Here is a 22,148-nt window from a genome sequence, read left to right as displayed (position 1 = left end):
TACTATCTTTTATTTTTATTTATTTGTGTTTTGTTTTTACAAGGCAGTGCCCATGGTCACACAACAAGGTAATTCTTAAGTGTCTGAGGCCAAGTTTGAACTCAGGTCCTCCTGACTACCGGGCCAGTGCTCTGACTACAGGGCCAGTGCTCTATCCACTGTGCCACCTAGCTGCCCCAGCCCTACATTCTTTTAATGTGGAAGCTGCTAAATCTTGTGTTATCCTGACTGTGGCTCCAAAATAATTGAATTGTTTCTTTCTGATTGCTTGCACTATTTTATCCTTGATCTGGGAACTCTGAAATTAGACTATAATATTCTTGCAGTTTTCACTGAAAGTGAAGTGATCGGTGTCCTTTTCATTTCTACCTTATCCTCTGCTTCTAGAATATCAGGGCAGTTTCCCTTGAAAATTTCTTGAGAGATCATGTCTAGGCTCTTTTTTTTTTTTTGATTATGGTTTTCTGATAATCCAATAATTTCTAAATGATCTCTCCTGGATCTATTTTCCAGGTCAGTAGTTTTCCAATGAGATATTTCATCTTTTCTTCTTGTTTCTCATTTTTTTGTTTGTTTCTTGATATCTCACAAAGTCATCAGCTTCCTTTTGCTCAATTCTCTATTTTACGGAATTATTTTCTTCAGTGAGCTTTTATATCTCCTTTCCCATTTGACCAATTCCACTTTTTAAGGCATTCTCCTCCTCATTGACATTTTAGATTCAGACCGGTCTGATTTTTAAGATGTTATTTTCTTGAATTTTTTTTGTGTCTCCTTCACTAAGCTGCTGACAATTTTCATTATTTTCCCAAATCACTCTCTTTTCCTCTTCCTCCCTTACTTGATCTTCTTCTTCCAAGGTCTGAGACTAATATTTTTCTTGGAGGCTTTGGATGTAGAAGTCTTGACTGTTATCTTCTTCTGATTGTGTATTTTGATCTTCCTTATCCCCATTGCAGCTGTCTATGGTCGGATTTTTTTCTTCTGTTGTTTACTCATTTCCCCAGTCTGTGACTTGATTTGAATTCTTTGTTAAGGTAGGACCCTGCTTCTGGGTTGGAGGGTGCACTGTCCCAAGTTTTGGGGGATTTTTTGCAGCTGTTTTCAGAAAAATTTTTAGGGACCTGAAAGTTTTTAGTTCTTTGAAGTTGGTATGATATAAGGAGAGATTTTAACTACGCTCCTGGCTTGTGCTGTGGTCTGTGAGTGAGTACAATCACTCCTTTCTCCCTGAAACCGTGGGGGGGGGGGGGGGGCAGGTCCTATCTCTCCCTGCCCCTATCCCCTGAGACAGTAAACTCTCTGATGCTACTGTTCCTCTTCTTTCTGATCTGTCCAGGGACTGTGAACCAGATCAGAGTATGGGCAAAGCAACAGAGTCCTGACGCACTGATAGCAAAGAGATCCTGTAATCTCCTTCTGACTCCCATAACATCTATAACAAAAAATATGGTTCTGATGCTTAAACCAGGGAGAGTAAAGATAAAGAAAGTTATAGACCAATTTTTCTAATAAATATTGATGCAAAAAATTTAAATAAAACATTAGCAGGAGAGTACAGCAAGAAATCACAAGGATCATACAATATGACCAGAAATGCAGGGCTAGTTCAATATTAGAGAATCTATAGTCATAATTGGCCATATCAATAGCAAAACCAATAAAAATCATGCCATTAAAAGTTACAGAAAAGGTTTTTGACAGAATATAATACTCATTCTTATTTAAAAAAATCACTAGAAAATATAATAAAAAGAAGCCTTTCTCAAAGTGATAAAAAGTATTTATCTAAAACCAAGAGAAAGCATTATCGATAGCGGGAATTAGATAGAGGCCTTCCCAGTAAGATCAGTGAACCAAAGATATCTATTATTACCACTATTATTGATCACATGTTAAAAATGCTAGATCCCATGTTAAAAATGCTAGCTATAGAAATAAAACAAGAAAAAAGAAATTGGAAGAATAAAAATAGGCAATGAGGAAACAAAACAATTACAAAACAATGGTATAATTAGAGAACCCTAGAGAATCAACTAAAAAGTTAGTTGAAACAATAAACAACTTCAGCAAAGTTGCAGAATAAAAAAGAAATCCAAGTAAATTATTAGTATTTCCATGTATTAGAAAGAAAACTTAACAAAAAGAGATAAAAAAGAGAAAATGTATTTAAAATAATTGCAGACAAAAAAAAACTGCGTGGGGGGCAGAGTTTAGTTGCCAAGAGAAACCCCAGCACTATATAAATACAATTATAATTCACTTTTCATGCAAATAAAGATCTAAACAAATGAAAAATATTAATTGATCATGGGTAGTTTAAATCAATACAATAAAAATGAAAATTCTGTCTAAATTAATTGACTTCTTTAGCGTCACAATTAAATTACCAAAGGAGTACGTTATAGAGTTAGAAAAAATGATTATAAAGTTTATCTGCAAGAAAGTAGGTCAGGAATATCAAGAATCAAAAAAAGGAAAAAAAAAGATGACAGCCTAGAAATATCTGATTTCAAACTATATTATAAAGCAATAATCACCAAAACAATCTGGTACTAAGCAAGAGAATGATGGATAAATGGAATAAATTAAGTTCACACTACCCAGTAGAAAATGATAGTGTTTGATAACCCCAAAGATCTAAGCCTTGGTGATCACTTACCATATGACAAAAATGGCTGAAAAAACTAGAAAGAAGTTTAGCAGAAAATAAGATACAGAATAATATCTCACACTGTATTTCAAGATAAGGGCAAAATGGGCATATGATTTAGACATAAAGGATAATATCAGGTAAATTAGGGAAAGATATGCTGGAAAAATAGGGTCATTAATGCATATATGGTAGAGTTGTAAATTGGTCCAATATTCCAAAAAACATTTGGAAAACATTCACTCAAAAGGATATTAGGATTACACACATCCTTCAATTCATCAGTCATCACTAAGAAGTCTTTATCTCAAAAGACAACAAAGAAAAGGGGAAAGGAACTTATCTGAGAACTTGACATGGAAAGAATGCTCATTAACTGAGGAATGATCCAGCCAGTTGAGACATGATTTTAATGAAATACTATTGTACTCTAAAATTATGAGCAGTATGGTTTCAGAAATCTGGGAAGACATATGCTAACTGATGCAAAGTGAAATGACCAGAAGAACACTACACACACTAACAGTAATATTGTAACAACGATCAATTCTGAAAAATTTAGAGGCTCTGATCAAGACAACGATCCAAGGCAATTTCAAAAGACCCATGGTGACACATAGCTATACACCTCCAGAGAGAAAGGATGAGCACTGAGGTCAGACTGAAATATTTTTCCCTTTATTTTTCAAGATGGGAGGGGGTCCCTTCTTTCCTTCCAAACCATAACTAGAAGTCTTTACACCTAGAGCAAGCACCAAAAAGAACCTAGGGGTAGATCCCACAAAAGATATATTCAATAGTAGGCAATTGGAGAAAAAAGTTTTAGAAAAGAGAAAGAGTTGCCAGGACATTGGCCACAGGCTACTGGCCAGGACATCTTAAAGCAGGCTTCTCTTGTTCTAGACATGTGAGCATGTATCATATTTTGTTAGGGTTTGTATGAAGATAATTCATTTTTATACTGGATATTTACTAATTATTAAATCATAAGGGCCATTATTTTATTAATCAAGTTAATGAAGTTAAACTTATTTTCTTAAAATTTACAACTAAAAATTTTAAAAATAATTTCTAAGAAATGATATTTTTTTTTGCTGTAGTGACAACCAAATATATTGGAAGACACTTTCTCCATCCTTATCTTCAACCAGATAATTAGCTTACTCAAACTGACCAAACCAAATTAAAAGGGTTTTTTTTTTATATTCCATCCCAAAAGGCCCAGTTGGGGGGAGGAGCTGAGCTGATACTTACAATGCCCCCTCTGCTGTTCAATAAAAATAAAAGGAATGGTGTTCTAACAATAAACATAGAAATTCAATATTTTGGAAAGAGAATGTAAGGAAAGATAAATGGAGACCAGATAAGGGGTGGGGAGAGGAAAGATGTAGAAAAGGAAAAAGATGATTAAAGGAAAATAGAAAAGGATAAATAGAAACATGAAGAACTTGGCAGTAAAAACAAGAAGGTCTGAAGAAGCAGTAGTCATGAGAAGAGGAGGAGGAAAGAATGAACAAGGGGAAGATCGACTGAAGTTCTAGATGAGGGGGGCTGCATGGATGGGAGAGAGAGATAGATGAGAAAGGGAGAAGAAAGAAGAATACCCAGCTTTATTCACCCCATGGGCAAGAGGAAGCAAGGACAGAACTCGTGTAAATGTGAGGTATGAGGAGAAAGCTTGACAAAGTGCAAGGAATCAAAAAGCTGGAAAAAAAGGGTGAGAATCAATAGGAAGGAGGTGGAGACAGGCTGAGCGAAGGGTTGGGTGGTCTGGATAAGTTTATCTGAGGCAAAAGTGGGAGCTATGCTAGGAGCAAGCATAGGCTTTCTATATATTTCTTCCATATACTTTAAAACTGCTTAAAATCCAAAGCCCTTTGTTAAAGCAAAATAAAAAAAAAAAACACCAAACAAGCAGGGGTGGAGGGGGAAGAGTAGAGAAATCTGGGTTAATCCAGTTCACCACCCACAGGTGTACTCTTGGATAGAAATATGAGATTTCATTGGTGCTCAGAATTCCTCATGAGGGAACTCCCTCTCTTGATGCAAATCAACAACTTCTCTGCAAATGTTTGTACAGTGAGATGCCAGGCAGCCCTAAGAGGTTAACTTGCCCAGGATTACTACACAGAGTGTGCGTGTATCAGAGGTGGGACTCTTGAGACCAGCTTCTTCCACACTGCTCTTCACTTTCTCTTTTATTTTGATTATTAATAATAAGGAGTTCTATTGTTTTTCTGTTGCTGAAGAACACAAGGTTATCAATGTCCTGTAAATATGGTACCCTGGGAAAAGCTGCTTTGCTCTAGTTCTCTGTCTAGATATTAGGTCATTATTTAGTGGGCCACATCTTCAATTTTTAAATGAAATTCAAAAAGAAATACAAATAAGAAAATCACTTTAACATAAACTTCTTTGAAATGTATCAAATGAAAAAATATTTTCAAAGCATACAGCAAATTGATAAATTCTTGTTCCATTCCCCTACCCCCTTACCCCCCAACCCCACCCCAAGGATGATATAGGGATGACTAGACAATCTAGTCATCTACTCCTGGTTTTGAGACACTAGATATGAATTTTTTCTAAATTCATATTTTAAAAGTTTCCAAAATTTCTTTATGACTTGTGGGGAAATTTTCTTAAGTCTTAAATTTAACCTATATTGGCATGCTGTGGAGCATAAGATGAAGGGAAACTTTTGATTCAAGTATTGAAGGGACTACAAATCATGTCAAAATGCTCCCTGGGAGGAAAGTAATCACAGAATATGAGGACTAGACCTTAAGACTCATCTGGCCCAACTACCTCACTTCACAAATAAAAATACCAAGGCTATTTTTTATCCAAGTCCATTATCCTTTCCTGATCCATAAGCAGGCTCTTTTCCTAGCTCTAGAATATATTACATATCAGAATTCCTCCTGTTCTCTTTCTAGAATAGTACGTAGCCCAGTAGACTTAGAAGATTCCCCAGAGACAAGAGTGGAATCTCAAAAGTGGAAGGGAATTCAAAAGTTATTTAATCTAACTCTTATTTTATAGACAATAAAACTGTGACCTAGGAGAGATTAAGTGACTAAGAGTTCATGACAGTTTTACCACCCAGAAGCTATCTTATGTGGCACTTCTTAACCTTTTTTTTTTTGTCATAGACCCTTTTTGGTAGGCTGGTGAAACCTATGACCCTATTCTCAGAAAACTGTCTTTAAATGCATAAAATAAAATATAATACATAGGATTATAAAGGCATCCAATTACTTGGAACAGAGTTAAAATAATTTAACAACAGGTTAAAATAAAAGTTCTTTACTCTTCTAGGGATTCTTGTCCTCGAATAATTATATAGTATTAGTACTCATTAATGTAGGCAGCAAAAGTCATCAAGAACACCATGTCTACTTCCTGGTTTTCTTCAAATCTCAGTCCAACTCCTACTATGTTCAATAAGCCTTTCCCAGTCCTCCTTAATGTGAATGACTTCCCTCTGAGACTACTCCCAACATATCCTTTATAAAGGTGTGAGAGTGAAAAAAGCTCTTTGAGGGTAGTCTGGGTTTGACATCTTTCTTTCTATCTCCAGTACCTTGTATAAAGACAAGCACACAGAAGGAGTTTAATAAATGCTAGATAGTGGATTTATTCTATATTCCCTTCCAATTTTTAAAAATTTTTATTACTTAAGACAGTGGGGTTAAAGTGAATTGATTTGAACTCAGGTCCTCCTAACCCAGTGCTCTATCCACCACACCACCTAGGTGCTCCCTCGTTCCTTTTATTAATTGTATCCCTGGCTCTTAGCACAAAGTTTGGCATGCCATATGCATTTAATAAATGCTTATTGAATTGGTTTAATATATTTAAACACTCAGTCCTTTAGGCAAGTTTATAACATTAAAAATTATTACAAAGGTGCCTTGGTTAAGGGATTCTGGTACTGGAAACTACATATCCAGTTGCTCTCCTTTTAAGTGACAGACTAAAAGTAGTAATCATACAGTTACTATAACTTGTCAGGGATGTCATAGAAAAGATTTCTGTTTATACATTGGATTAAGTAACTTCTGAGATCTATTTCCATTGTGTTCTAACATACACATATCATAATCATCTATGTCCTCTTTCCCTAACTATTGTTCTTTATCCTTACTTTTCAAAGAGGATAAATGATATCATGAGTTGTACAGAGTCATCAAATTCATTCTTTTCCAGTGTAAAATATTATCATAGAAAAGAAGTACGCACCTAGGAATAATGTGACCCATGGTTTTTGGATTATCTAGATCCTCTATCAAAAGTTTAGTGGGGTAATATCTCTAATGATCTGAATTATGATATCATGTTCCTGTATGACACATCATAGTAGCTTACATTTCATACGTGGAATATCAATTTTTAAAGAATTATAACACAAAATGCTCTTGATACCACCAACCCTACAATGAACATAATTTATTCTTTTTCTGAGGATTTAGGAGGCATCTTAATTTGGATGTCATTATTTAAGGAATAATGCTAAAATAAAAAGTCCATCTGGATTCTAGATAAATGGGAGTTCACACAATATAAGAATCATGTATAGATTATAGTCCATCTTGTGGAAGAGACCCAGAAAAGCTGGCTGTAAAGTAAATCTTATTTTTCTCAATTAAATTTCATCGTGGAAACTAGATATTTATTCCATGAGTAAAGAAGCTTCCTCCACAGCCTGTGAAGTCATTCTTGATGAATAAAGCTTAAAGTCTTTTTGCAAAGCTTACGAGGCTTGGTAAAAACCAGACAACAAAAGGGCATTTCCCATACCATGGACGTACTAAACAATAAATATTCCTACATGTTAAAAGGATTATTTCCTAAATGCCTAAAGTCTGCAGAACTTGGATCTCTTTTCTTCTTCTTCTTCTTCTTCTTCTATATAATAGTTACTAAAAATATAGGCATAAAGCTATTGCTTTTATGTTGGCCCTACCCAAAATCTGAGATTCTATCATTAGTTTTTAATTCTGGACCTGTGATTTCAATCAGGATGCTAAATTCCCAATGTGGAAGCTCCCTTCACCAATGTAGACAAGCCAAGTGTTCTACAACTTTCAGGTTTAAAATGACACAATATTGAGAATATATCTATTATACAACAGTGCCTCTCTGGATATATAAACTCCTAGAAATAAGAGGATCTCTCTCTCTCTCTGTCTCTCTCTAAAGCAAAGTCAGAAGAACTTCACATGTGAATTACCTACAACTATGCACATTACCAACAATTAATGCACATTAACAACTTTCCCACTCAAAAAATATGCTGACATATCAGTTTATTTTGAATGGCTCTAAACTATTTTGATACTGGGAAGGTTCATGTTCTCTAATGTTCCTATTTCTTTTTTATCATTGCTTGATTAAAAAGAATTTTGTTCAGCAACCAACTGGTTATCATGATTCAAGCAATGCATAAGTAAGGAGCTATGAATGCAAAGTATTTACCACTGTCATGCCTGTTCAAAGTTCAAATGGAAAAGGGATTTTCAATACAAAGAAATGTTTTCCAATATTTTCCAATATTTCTGTTTGTGGACAACACTGTGTTGACTGCATCAAGACCTAGAATTCACAGGACCTTTTTAATAAGATCCACTACAATTCAAAAGAGATGAATCCAGTAATACACAAAAGATAAAAAAAAAAAGCATATTGTTACTGCTGCCCATTCATATATTTATCTTGGATGTGCAGATGAACAATGGATTCAGCCCAGAGTTAAATATGAGGAAGTAGGCTGTCTTTCTTTAGGGAAACTCCAGTGCACTTATAAACAATCCCAAACTTCTTTCTGATACATGAGTCCATCTTTTTAACATCAGTATTTTCTTTCAGTAATGTTATTTGACAACAAGTTCCAAAGAATAAATATTTTAAATAAGATAAAGGATAACAAAGAGACACACTATAACCTAAGCTGTTGCTGTTCTGTGGTTTTCAATTGTATCTGACATTCTGTGATTCCAATTGTTGTTTTCTTAGCAAAAGCACTGGAGTGATTTGCCATTTTTTCTCCACTTTATTTTACAGATGAACAACTGAGGTAAGCAGGGTTAAGAGACTTGCCCAGGGTCACACACAGCTAGTAAGTATCTGAGACCAGGACCAGTATTCTATCCACTGAGTCATCTAATTGCCCATAATTTAAGTTACTGGATATTATAACAACTTGAGCATAAAAACACAAGCATCTAGGAAATGTCAGATTAGAAAACAAGAAGACACTCCATGAAGTGGAAAATGGAGAGCTCGCTGGTAACTGTGGAACATTCAACGATCTAAAGAAAATACATCTAGTACATCATTGAGTAGATCCTCTAGACCAGGGGTTCTAAAACTTTTTTTGAGTCAGGGACTCCTTTGGCAAGTTAGTAAAGTATATGAACTTTTTCAAAATAATTTTTTTTAAATTTTTAAATTTTTATTTTTTGCAAGGCAATGGGATTTTAAATGACTTGCCCAAAGTCACACAGCTAGAAAATTATTAAGTGTCTGAGGCTAGATTTGAACTCAGTCCTCCTGACTCCAGGGCCAGTGCTCTATCCACTATGACACCTAGCTGTCTCCAGAATATTGATTTTAATTAATTGAAGGAAATACAAAATTTTGGTTAGAGATCAACGAAAATAAAGATGTGCATTTTTTCCGTTCAAGTTTACAGACCCTCCGAGATATATGCACAGATCCTAGTTTAAGAAACCTTGTTCTATGGTATATTTATGGGTGAGCACAAGACTAACAGATGAGTGGGCACAGATTGGTTCCAATCCTCAGGATCCATAGAAATACATATTGAGCCTTGGAGACAATTAGATGACAGCTTCAAATTTCACAACAACTTTCTAATCACCATTACTTAATATAAAACAAACAACAACAGCACCAGCAAACAACTCATTGCAATACATGTGTATAAATCATAGATTTTTAAAATCAAAGTTTAAATTTCAGTTTTAAATTAGAATTATTATGTTGTTTCTAAAATGTAAGTCTAGTTTCCTAGCTCCAACAAAGAATTATTAGGAAAGATGACATTAATATAGATATTACTGGGAAAAAAAACCCAAAGACTGGAGAAAAAGGAGAAAGAAAGAAGATATTTGGCCTTACAACCTGCCTCTCTCTTTCTGAAAATTATGCTTTGTAGGGAGGAAAAAAAATGTTTCATAAAGTAGTAAAACAAATACAATTCTGGCTGCTTCTAGGTAAGTTACAAAACGATACATAACACTGACCCAGAGAAAGAGATCTCATTCCTTCCTCAGAGTCTCAGTCAGCCACTAGCTAGCTACTGTGTTCTCAAAACTGCTAGGTGCAAAGGATTTCAAGGAATAATAGCTGAAAAGACAGGAGAAGAGGGAAGAGACAGTGATAGAGTTAGAGAGAGAGAGAATCTATCCTATACACTAATTAGAGTTTTTAAAAATAAATTACACATGAAACATGAGGGGAACATAATATTGCAGCATGTGATAGCAGATCAGGTGCCAGACTTACACTCATAAAGTTCTGGCTTCAAACAGTTGGAGTCAACTCCCTTTAAGATCCCTTTCAACTTTAACTCTCTGCTCCTACAAAAATCAATTAAATTATGATATAAGACTTAGAAGTAAAGAATAGGAGATTGCCATGCTTTAAACATTTCTTTTTCTGTGCTATGGGAATTGAAAAGTGCTTCCAATTAAGCAAATTAAAAGCAGCTAAGACTTCTATTAAGATATCAGATTTGATTTTTAATGGACATAGGAAGGAATCTGGTCACCTCAATTTCTTCATATGTAAAACTGGAATAGTAAGAGTACCTATCTCTTAGAGTTGCTGTGAGCATAAAAATAACATATTTGCAAAGACTTGTAAATCTTAAAGAACTATGTCAATGGTAGCTATTAATATTTATGAATCTAAAAAAAATGTTCCAGGTTAGAAGATACAAAATAATTTTGGAACAAAAGAAAAGTGTGAGTATATGTGGAGGGGGTAAGACTAGGAAATTGCAAAGTATACTGAATATAGTAAAATATTAACAATAAAATTATCAATTGAAAACTTTATGATATTATATTATATTTCTTATGATAAGAGTCAAAGCAGCTATGTGGGAATAAACTAAACATTTGGGGTTCTTAAATGCAATAAGAACTGAGTGTAAGACAAACTGCATCCTCAAAGTAAGGAGACAAGAAGCCTGTCTAGCATTAGGTAATCTGCCAGTGAAAATCAAATTATAAATTAAAGGATTCATCTTTTTTTGTAATGTAAAAAGCAATTATATTCTTGTCTTCCCATTCAAAATGTCAAATAAATGTCTAAATCTATTTGCTCTCAACTGAGTGTTTCTGGATAATTTACTTTTAATTTCAAAAAATCTTAAAACAACTATAAGAACAAACTAGGGAAAATTTAAAAAAAACAGGAAAATTCATGCTAAATTTTCATTCTTAGTTGCTATAATCAAGTATAACTGAGCATGGCTTCCACACTTGCCCAATTTAGCAAACCCAAAACTCAAAACTCAAATAGCTATTGCTATCTATGGAACTAACCAAGCCATGATAGTAAACATGACATCTAAAAATGATATTAAGAAAATAGCTTTTAAAAAATGGAAAAACCATTCACATGCTCAGTGCTCTTATGCATTCTTTGAAGACTGAATCCAGACCAAGTCCAAAGAGATGAGTTCAGAGATTATTCATGCATACAGAGTACAGCCTCACTAAACCAGACCAAGTAAAAATCTTAAACATTAATAAATAGTTAAGGACCTTTGAAGCCATTCTGGAATTTCATAGGTAAGAGAAATGAAGTGACTTGTCCATGGTCACAAAGTTAGTATATGTCTGTGTTGCAGATAAAATTAGAACCAGTTCATCCCGACTGAAAGGGGAAGATAACCACAATGCCTTGCAAAAACAACAAAAAATTTTAAATGAAATAACACAAAGTTAGTCATGTCCATGAAGTTTTACTTTCTAGGATCTTACTGAATTCATGGGTGGATGATATCATCAAAGATACCAAGCAAGAGTTTAATGAAGAAATAATATTTATCAAAATCTCACAAAGGATCATAAAATTTTGGTAGCTAACCAATCGGGTTACACATTAATACATAAAGGTGTCATTGATTGCTTTATGATTCTCTAACCTATTCATAAGGTCTGTTCTATGTCAGAACTAACAAAGAACCAATTAGCAACAGGACTACTATCTCCTCTTCTGACTTGACATTTTGTTTTTATCAGATATAATACAGACATATCAATAATTGGAATTTCTCCCTTTCCAAAGTCTTAAGTATAAGAATTTATTCAGTCTCTTATAGAGACAATCAGATCAGTTTCCTGCCTTCTCAGGATAGTCTCACTCATTGTTTACATAACTGTGAAACAATTAGAGGAGATTCTAGACTAGTTTTCCCAGAGCTTGCCTTCAGATTTATACCTGGAGAGACACAGGCTTCGTGGAGGGCAGAGGCTAACATTCAGACTTACAAACCTCAATTAGAGGCTGATAGAAAATGTTCGATCAGAAATATAGAATTAAAGACTGAAAGATTTTGATAGTTCATAGCCCAGATTTGAGACTTAGCTTCCCAGTTCCCAGGCAAAAGTATCAGGGGTGGGATCCTCTATTTAACTACATCTAGTCTTTGATCTGTCTTTTGAGGAATTTGAATCTCTTTGATCACCTGTGACTCCAATCAAAAATGGAAAATTGGGCTCTTTTCCTAACTCTAAGTTGAGTTTGTCTTTAGGGAAAAAAAAATGTATTCACAGAGACATAATTTCTAGATGTGGCACAAACTAAGGGGTCACCACTGAAACTTGTTAACAGACCCAAAGTCTAAGCAGGAGTAGCCTCTACTTAATAAATACTTGAGTTTCTAAAGCACTCAAAAATAGTTTGTACTTTTAAAAATGTAAAAAGTTTTCTTCTGGCAATCTTGATACTGTTTTGTATGAAATTTTTTTTATTGCAAAGGAAAACTATCTCAGTTCTGCAGATTACCATTAAATTCCCAATACCAAAATGTTACTATATCTATAAACAAAATATGTAACTTTTTAAACACATTAAAAGTCTAAATTCTTCATTATTAACATTTTGGATTTAAAGAGGTTAAAAGCGTTAAGAAAAATAAAGAAAACTCATCTGTTTTAGCAATTTAGCTAAAAGAAAGAAGAGAAATGAAATGGTACTGGAAAAGTTACTTAGAACCAAGTCACTGCCATATTCTAAGTAAGGGATGACTAAGCATTTAAAAGATGGTAAAGAAAAAGTAGTTAAAAATCTCAGATTGAGGATGAGACACAAAACATGGACATCTGAAAGACAGGGCTATGCAAGAACAGGATTAACAGGTGGGAAATTTATGCAGTCAAATCATTGATTTTCTTGTGCATTTTTCTAAACTTCCAAATGCATTCTTCTGTCAATGTTTCACTATTTTCCTGAGTCTTCAGAATTTTGTTCCTAATGGGCAGTTAATGCACAAGCATTATTCTCGTCAACAAAGCTTATTAGACTGTCTCTGTGATAGTCTCATTTTAATAAGACAATAGAATTTAGGGACAGTGATTTTTTTTTTCCATCTAAGGTTTTACAGAAGAATTTTTATAGAAAACATGGAGTTCAGAACCTCACCAATACATTTTTCTAAAATTTCATTTACAAAAAAGATTCACTTACAAAAAATTTCATTTACCAAAAAATTCATTTACAAAATGAAAGTTTTAATTATCTAAAGAACCCCTCGACTGGGTTATCCTGGGGGTACCTATTGATTTTTTTTACTGGCCTTGGTGTGAAGTCAAGGAAAGAGCTGCACAAACTGAAAGCCAAAGTCTCCTGAAAATAAAATATGAGCTTTTCCAACTAGTGCGGGCCTTTCAGAATTAAGTGCAATTCCAAAAAGCCATTTCATGGTGAAAAGGTACAAGAAGAAAATGTCGGTCTTGGTTTTTTTCATTCTTTCATTCATTCATTTATTTGGGTCTTTGGCAGGGTAATGGGGTTAAAGTGGCTTGCCCAAGGACACACGGGTGGGGTAATTATTAAGCGTCTGAGGCAAACTTGAACCCAGGGCCCGTGCTCTATGAGGCGTGCCACCTAACTGCCCGGGTCTCGGTTTTTCAATGCGATCATTTGAAACTGCTGATCCTGCTAAAAAGGTCAACTTGGGCCGAGCACGTGTGACAGAAGGACAAAAGGGGGCTCCGGAGTCTAACATCCTGGGCTTAGGTTCAGTTTTTCTGAAGAATTATGTCTCAATGAGGGGCCCGAGGCTTTGATTTCTAACGTCTATTTCCCATTAAAAAAACAAAACTAGCCCACAGCTTGAAGTCCCCCAAGTCCGTTTTCTGAGCGTCCACTGCGGGGTGCCCCTCTCCTGCGGTCCCCGGGCCCGCCTCCGCCGCCAAGCTGCCCGGTGCGGAGCCGGCCTGCGCGCTGCCCCCGCCCTGGACCAGGCGCCCGGGGACGATTCTGAACGAAACCCCCACGAACACAAGTTCTCTGTCCGAAGGCGGCCCCGCCGGGCGCCGAGGCTGAGGCCCGGGGCCCGCGCGCGCCCGGGCCAGGGGCGAGGCGGGGGGCACCCGGCCCGTTAGGTCTCCGCTCTGCACGGGGGCCCCGGTGCGGCCCCCCAGTCCGTTCCCAGGTTTAACCCGGGACTCGGCCTGGGGGAGGGAACCCCGCTCACCTCTCCCTCCAAGCTGGGGCGCAGCTCGGAAATCTCACCTCCACCCCCCCCTAAAAAGTCACCCCGGGAGGGGGGGACGACCCCCGCCCGGAGGGGCCTGGCAGCCTTCCCGCCCCGGCCCGGCCATTACCTGGGCTGACCCGGGCCGCCGCCGTCCTGCGCTCCGCGCCGGGCTCTGTCGGGGCTCGTGCCGCAGAGGGCACCCAGAGCGCAGCCGCCGCGGGCGGAGGCCCCAGGCCGGCGTCCAGGGCAGTCATTCCATCCCCGCCCCGGGCCCAGGGCTCGCAGGCCGGAGTCCTGCCCCCCGCCCCGGGGTGACCACGTCCGGCCGCGCCCCCCGCGAGGCAGCCCAGTGCTCCAGTTATTCCTCGCAGTCCTGGAGGGAGAAGGGGTGTGTGAGTGAGTGTGAGCGCGCGTGTGTGCGCGCGTGTTGGGCCGGAGTGGGCACCGCCCGCCCGCAGCTGCACCAGCTGGAGGGGGCAGGCCCCGCCGGCCGGGGGCGGCCAACCTGCGAGGAGGGCGCGGGGGCACCGCAGGCCCGGCGAGGGAGCACGGGCTCGAAACCGGGCCGAAGCGGACTGGGAGGCTGGGTCTCCCGGGAGCAGCCGCAACTCGCGGCGGGGCTCGTGCCGACCCAGAAAAGATCTCCAGGGTCACCTCGCTGCTCGGAAGGCGCCCCGGAGCCTCAGACACGGCAGCGCCCTCCAAAAGCGGGCTGACCGGGGCGGCCGGGTGGGCCTGGAGGCGGGGGGACCCGGGGTCAGATCCGGCCTCGGACACTGCACAAGGGCCGAGCGCGCCACTTAACCCCATTGCCTTGCAAAAACCGCAAAAAAAGGGAAAAAGTAGGATGGCAGTGTCTGTGAGGCTCGCTTAGGGCGGCCAGTCAGAATGGGAACTCAGGGTCAGTCATGCCCAGCTGCCATGCCCCGCACCCGGGGTGCACCCCGGAGGCTAGGGGAGCTCGCCTCTCTCGGAGAGTAAACGCTGTTTTATCCCATCCTTCTGGGCTACCTTGGTGGTGGTTTGCCATTTCCCCGCTGCAGGTCGTTTTAGAGATGAGGGAACTGGGCTGAGTGACTCGCCGGGGTCCCCGGAGGCGCTGGGAAAACCAGTCTTTCGGACTCTGCCCCCTCAGACTCCTCTGGACCTCAGAGCCAGTGCTTTTCCCCACTGTATGCGTTTGCCCGGAAGACCAAAGCCACTTCCTCACTGGCCCCTACCCTTTAGTGTTAATCCACAATTCGCACTTGTGTGTGAGTATACCACATTTACATTTCCAAAGATTTCACAACCTTATGAAATAGATAAGGCTATTATTATTTTCTCTTTTAACCCAAGAGAAAGCTTAGACTCAGAGATTTAAAAGAACCACCCAATTCAAACACCTATTAAGAAGGTGGAAATTGAACTTAGGCCTGCTGCCTCAGAAACAAAGTGCAGGCAAGTAATCATCATAAATCAAGTTTGTCATCCTCCTGACAAAGCAGGTGATATTATTTATCCCAGGTGAGGAAACCGAGGCATAAAGAAATTTAAGTAATTTGACCAGGGTTGCAGTCATTCTCTGAAGCTGGATTTGAATTTGGGTCTTCTTGAGTCTAGACCCAGTACTTTAGCCAATATCTTTAGAAAATGATGTGTATTTTGTCTACATTTGTATGTTTATACTGATGAATTTGTTAAGGGATACAATTTCAGTGAGGCAAGAGTCTCCTTACTTCTTTTACTTCCATATCAACCAACTCTCTTCAGTCAATCTCCACGTTTTTCCTCCTAAATATGCATTTTATTCATACACACATGCACACACCCATTATTCCATTCTCTATGTGATTTATTTTAAAACCAGTAAAGAACAGCCTAGAAACCCTAAACAGTGGCATGCCAAGGTCTCCTTCAAATGTTGAAATACTGATTGGGAAATAGTTTATCTCAACCTTGTATGATTTTGTTGCAATGTACAGTTTATGATTCCCCCACTTGTATCCTGTTGATTATTATATTTTAGGTAAAGGATATAAAACAACACATTTATTACTGTGTAAGCAAACTTTTTTGTGGTTCCTAACAACTCATTCATTATGAGCTAATATTACTATTGATAAGAGGTTTTGATTGTTTTCAGACACTTAATAATTACCTAGCTGTGTGACCTTGGGCAAACCACTTTAACCCTATTGTCTTGTCAAATTTTGCACAATTCTATTATTTCAAGAGTAGTAAGAGAGCACTACTTAGAAGAGATAATAAGATCTCAGATACAGCATTTTGATTGATAGTAAAGAGAAGTTAACAAAGGAAAACAATGGTCCTGACTGTTAAAGGCTTGATGAAAACAATGTATTTTCTTTCTTACTTTTAGTTGTGTGTGTGTTTATCTTAGATATATTTGCACACATAATATATGTTATATATGTATAATATATGTATAAATAGCTAGTAGTTCAATCATGTCTGACTCATGGACATTTGGTGTTCTCTTGGCAAACACAGGAGTGGTTTGCCATTTGCTTCTCCAGCTCATTTACAAATGAAGAAACTGAAACAAACATTTAAATGATTTGCCTGGGGTCACACAGTAAGTGTCTGAGAGCAGATTTCAACTCAAATGTTCCTAACTCTATACCCAGTGCTCTCTCCACTGCACCACCCACATATGTATACACACATACACACACACATGTCTCTACAGTACCATATATGTGTGTTTATATACACATACATATATAATTATTATTATAAAAATTAAATTTATTAAGCATCATTTAATGATTTAGAAATCCAAAACATGGCTGTGACATCTTGAGGAAGAATTCTTGGTTCCCCCTGCCGCGCCCCCCCCCCCCCCCCCCCCCCCGCCCTTTTCATGTGAGGAACTCTAAATCTAAAATTAGAAAGTTCACAAGTAGTTACTACATACAAAACTTAACTTCCTTTCATAGTTATCTTATAATCTTAAATTACACACTAGAAGTAAACATTTACTCTTCTAATACCTGACTGGTAATAGATGAGATTTCTTTAATCTTTCTCTAAAGTGAAAGCAGAGACCTCAAATCTAGAGGAATATACAGTTGGAATACCAGCGAGATGGTACATAGACAGACTATACTGGGCCTGGAGTCAAGAAGACCCAGGTTCAAACTTGACCTCAAACACTTCTCTATGAAAAAGATAATGGGTTTAGATTTATATGTGAGGATTTAAAATGGGGAAAATAGGATGGAGGGAAATACAGTTAGCAATCAAAAACCGTGAAAAAAAAATGTTGAAGCAAGTTTCTCAAATATATAGAGAAATGAGTCAATTTTAACAGGTACTTATCCCATATCTCCATTCCCCTTTGTGAATGAGAGACACATGGTTATTTTGAAAGCAGTAAGGAAATTTCTAGTAGATATACTGAAGATCAGTACAGGATCTGGGATGACAAACTGGCAACTACTAGAGAAAATGAGGTGGGAGAGGAGAACTTGTGCATGCCGAGTGGGTTTGTCTTAGTAAAGAGAAGGGCTGTTCATTCATGTGAGATGGAGTCGGGGAGATGGTTGCAAAATACATCTGAATGATATGAGAGAAGAGGGATCTCTCAGGGAATGACCTCAATTTTTTCATCAAAATATGAAGCAAAGTTCTGAGGGGAAGGGAAGAGGACAAATATGGGAAATTTGAAGAATGAACCAATTTAGAAAAAGTACTGGAGGCTGGGGGAGGCAGAGCCAAAATGGCAGAGAGAAGGCTGGGACTCACCTGAGCTTTCCCTCAGATTCCTCCAAAGCCCTCTAAGTAAAGCCCTAGACAAATTAGAAGTTTGGCAAGAAAGGTCTTCCTCGTCAGAATGGAAGTAGAGCACAGTCTAGGCCACTCCAGAACAGACTGGGCCCCAACAAACCAGGAACAGGTCATATGGTAAAAAATCCAGTGAGAAGAATGCCTTGAAAAACACAATTGGCCAAATGGAAAAATTCTAAATCAGATTGAAATGGACTTAAGAGTGTTGATTTTTCCCAGTAATAGTTACTCCACTTGACTGAGTTTGTGTTGGCCAAGGGCGAGGACGACCTAGAAAAGATTTTCAGTATCACCTCACTACCTGGAATTCGTCCCAGATCCTCAAACACAAAACTGTGGTACCATCCTCTAAAAGTAGGGTGACGGGGGGCAGCTGGGTGGCGCAGTTGATAGAGCACTGGCCCTGGAGTCAGGAGTACCTGAGTTCAAATTCGGCCTCAGACACTTAATAATTACCTAGCTGTGTGACCTTGGGCAAACCACTTTAACCCTATTGTCTTGTCAAAAAAAAAAAAAAGAAACAAACAAAATTAAAAGAAAAGAAAAAAATAGACAGCAATGTCAAATATCTTATGGGAACAACAACTGACTTGGAAAATAGATTTAGGAAAGAATTAAAAAATTATTGAACTTCCTGAAAGCCATGATCAAAATAGATATCATATTTGAAGAAATTATCAAGGAGAGCTGCCCTGATATTCTACAACCAGAGGGTAAAATAGAAATTGAAAGAATCTACCAATCACCTCCTTAAAGAGATTCCCAAATTAAAAACTCCCAAGAACATTATGGTCAAATTCCAGAGCTCACTGGTGAAAGAAAAAATATTGCAAGCATCAAAAAAAGAATTCAAATATCATAGAATCACAATCAGTATATAATACAAGATTTAGCAGTTCCACATTAAAGGATTGGAGACTTAGAGCATGATATTCCAGAGGGCAAAGGAGCTAGGATTACAACTAAGAATCACCTACTCAGCAAAGGTGAGTATAAGGGAGATTAGGGGAGTATAAAGGGAGATGAGGGAGGGAATGGATAATCAATAAAATAGGGAGCTTTCCAGCATTCCATTTACAGTTTAGAGGAAGAAGGGTGGTGAGGAATGCTGAAGCCTTTCTTTCGAATTGTCTCAGAAATGGAAAAAAAACTCAACTGAGTATAGAAATCTATCTTACCCACCAGGAAAGTAGGAGGGGAAGGGGATGAGAGAAGACAAGATGGTGCTCATAGAAGGGAAGGTGTATTGGGGGAGATAACAATCAGAAGCAAAACACTTTTGAGGAGGGATACGGTAAAAGGAGAGAGAGAGAGAGAATAGAATAAATGGAGGAAATAGGATGGAGGAAAATACAGTTAGCAATAAAAAAACTGAAAAAAAATTTGAAGCAAGTTTCTCAAATGTTAAGAGAAATGAGTCAAATTTATTTAAATGAATTATTCCCCAATTGATAAATGATCAAAAATATGAACAGTCAGTTTTCAGATGAAATAGTAAAGCTATCAATAACCATTTGAAAAATACTCTATAAATTATAATTGAATGAAGAAATGCAAATTGAAACAATACTGAGCTACTACCTCATACCTATTAGATTAATTAATAGGACAGGAAAAAGAGAATGACAAATGGTTGGAAAGGTTTTGGGAAAACTGAGACCTGAATATATTGTTGGAGTTGTGAACTGATTCAACCATAATGTAGATCAATTTGAAAATATGACCAAATATTTATAACAGATATTTTCTGGTGAAAAGAAGTGGAAACGAGGGACAGCTAGGTGGTGCAGTGGATAGAGCACTGGCCCTGGAGTCAGGAGTACCTGGATTCAAATCCAGACTCAGACACTTACTAATTATCTAGCTGTGTGGCCTTGGGCAAGCCACTTAATCCCATTGCCTTGCAAAAACCTTTAAAAAAAAGTGGAAACAAAAGGGAAGACTAAACAATTTGTGTTATATGTGGTAAACCATGATGCAATACTATAGTGCTATAAGAAATGATGAGCTAGATGCTCTCAGAAAAACCTGTTAATACACTGATGCAAAATGAAATAAGTAGAATCAAGAGAACATTATATACAGAAACAGCAATATTGTAAGATGATCAACTGTGAATGACCTAGCAATATGATTCAAGACAATTCTGAAGGACTTTTGAAAAAAAATGCAATTTATCCCTAGAGAAAGAATTGAATAAAGATCAAAGCAAACTCTTTTTACTTTATTTTGATCCATGCTTTGTTTTGTTTTTACATCCTAAGATGGAAATGTTTTGCATGGTAATACATGTAAAACCTATATCAATTTACTTGCCTTTTTAATGAGGGGGTGGTAAGGGAGGGAGAGAATTTGAAACTCAAATTTTAAAGAACAAATGTTGAAAACTGTTTTTACAAGTAATTGGGGGAAAATAAAATATTAAATTAAAAAAAAAGTTGCTGGGATGAGTGGGATCCTAATGCAATTAGGGAGATGTAAAATAATTGCTTTGATACAGTATGAGGGCCCAGGTGAGATTATGTGAAACAATTAGTAGCAGAACAACAAGCCACAAAAGGGAGTCAAATAGACTTCAGAGAGAGACTTCATACTATATACTGAGTTTCCTTTTAGTAATTTTATGTAATGACTTTTTTCTTGGTACATTTTATACCCTTCTCTTCCCTTCCCTTAATTCTTCATCCTTTCTTTCATCCTTTGTTCTTCCCTCCATGCTTCATCCTTCCTTTCATCCATCCTTCATCCTTCCCTGTATTCCTTTCCCTTCCCCCTTTCCTCCCTTCTATCTCCTCCTTCTTGCCTTCCCTTAACTAAAACCCTACACCAAAGCTGAAATTATTTTTGAGATTTGATATATCTGGAGGTCTCCAGTATAAAAAAACCTTAACCCATGGGAAATTGGTATTCCTAATCTTTGATAGAGCTCTCACTACCCTGTAGTTCTTTTTGGTATAGCACTGATATTCTGAGTAACTTTAATTCAGAGGCAGAAGGAAACAGCATCTGTTTTGGGTAGATTTAATCATTTGTTTCCCAAAACTGAACCTGAATCAATGGATTGACTTAAATTGGACCTGGCTAGAATATTTGGTTTTATGATTAAATTTCTGTAAATTCAAGGTTAATTTTGTGATTGAACTGGGGGAAGAATAATTTGGGAAGGAAAAAAGTTTCAGATGATTGAATGACCAGAATTAGGAGTAACCTGAGGCTAAAGCACTTTTCAGGTTTATTGGAAAAACCCTCTGAAGTCTTTCCTAACTTGGTAAGATTAGACAATTAGGTGGTTAAGGAACTTAACAAGGAATAAATATTTTGCAAATACCTCTGGCCTTTATGAAAGTTTTTTTTTTTTAGAAAAACTGGATTGCTAGTGTAAGAAAAATAAAAACAAATTGTGTTTTTAGTAATTGGATAGAGGTATGAATGAGTTTTTTTTTTAATTAAAGATTTTGCCTTGAAGACAGAGATATTAGATGAATTTAAGAACCACACAAATGAAAGGGAATGCTATTGGGATTGGAGGTTAAAAATGGGCAGGTATCAAGCATGGCCTTTGGCCCAGAGGTTTAGGGTTAAAGAATGTGTTAAAATTCCACTGATATCTTGGGCTATGAGATTCCCAGACTTACTCTGCTATTATCTCTACCAACTCACTCCACCTGACTCGTCACATATTTTTTGCATCACAGAGAAGTGGGCAAGACTTCACATGGGAGGTTGCAGAAACTTAAAATGCAACCTCTAAGTCAATACAATAGTGGTTAATGATAGTGTGCTCTGATGACAGCTGCTGGCACTTCATGGTTCCATGTTCTTAAGATGCTCGGAGAAGATTTACTTTTGCAAAATCAGTTAAATAAGACCCTGGATGAAGACTTTCCTTTATATGCAAAGATGTGGAATTCAGTATAACCTTAGCCTCAAAAAGAATTCCCTCTTAAGTTGGTTTCCCTA

General features: G+C 37.6%; 1 protein-coding gene across 4 annotated transcripts in view; it reads right to left on the bottom strand.

Moving 5' to 3' along the window:
• The window catches only part of ST3GAL6 (ST3 beta-galactoside alpha-2,3-sialyltransferase 6), a 138,580-nt gene extending 122,974 nt beyond the window's left edge, over positions 1-15,606 (bottom strand). Inside the window, exon 1 of one of the 4 annotated variants that reach the window (XM_074214310.1) lies at positions 15,408-15,606. The gene's annotated coding sequence lies outside the window, so the exon portion shown is untranslated. Of the gene's footprint in view, positions 1-14,523; positions 14,628-15,407 lie in introns of those variants that run through there. The other 3 variants (XM_074214311.1, XM_074214307.1, XM_074214308.1) reach the window with 3 other exon arrangements.
• Between the last annotated feature and the right edge of the window lie 6,542 nt (positions 15,607-22,148).

This window comes from Macrotis lagotis, chromosome 1 (genome assembly GCF_037893015.1).
Source record: "Macrotis lagotis isolate mMagLag1 chromosome 1, bilby.v1.9.chrom.fasta, whole genome shotgun sequence".
Lineage (NCBI taxonomy): Eukaryota > Metazoa > Chordata > Mammalia > Peramelemorphia > Peramelidae > Macrotis > Macrotis lagotis.
This window is presented reverse-complemented; position numbering and strand designations above follow the sequence as displayed.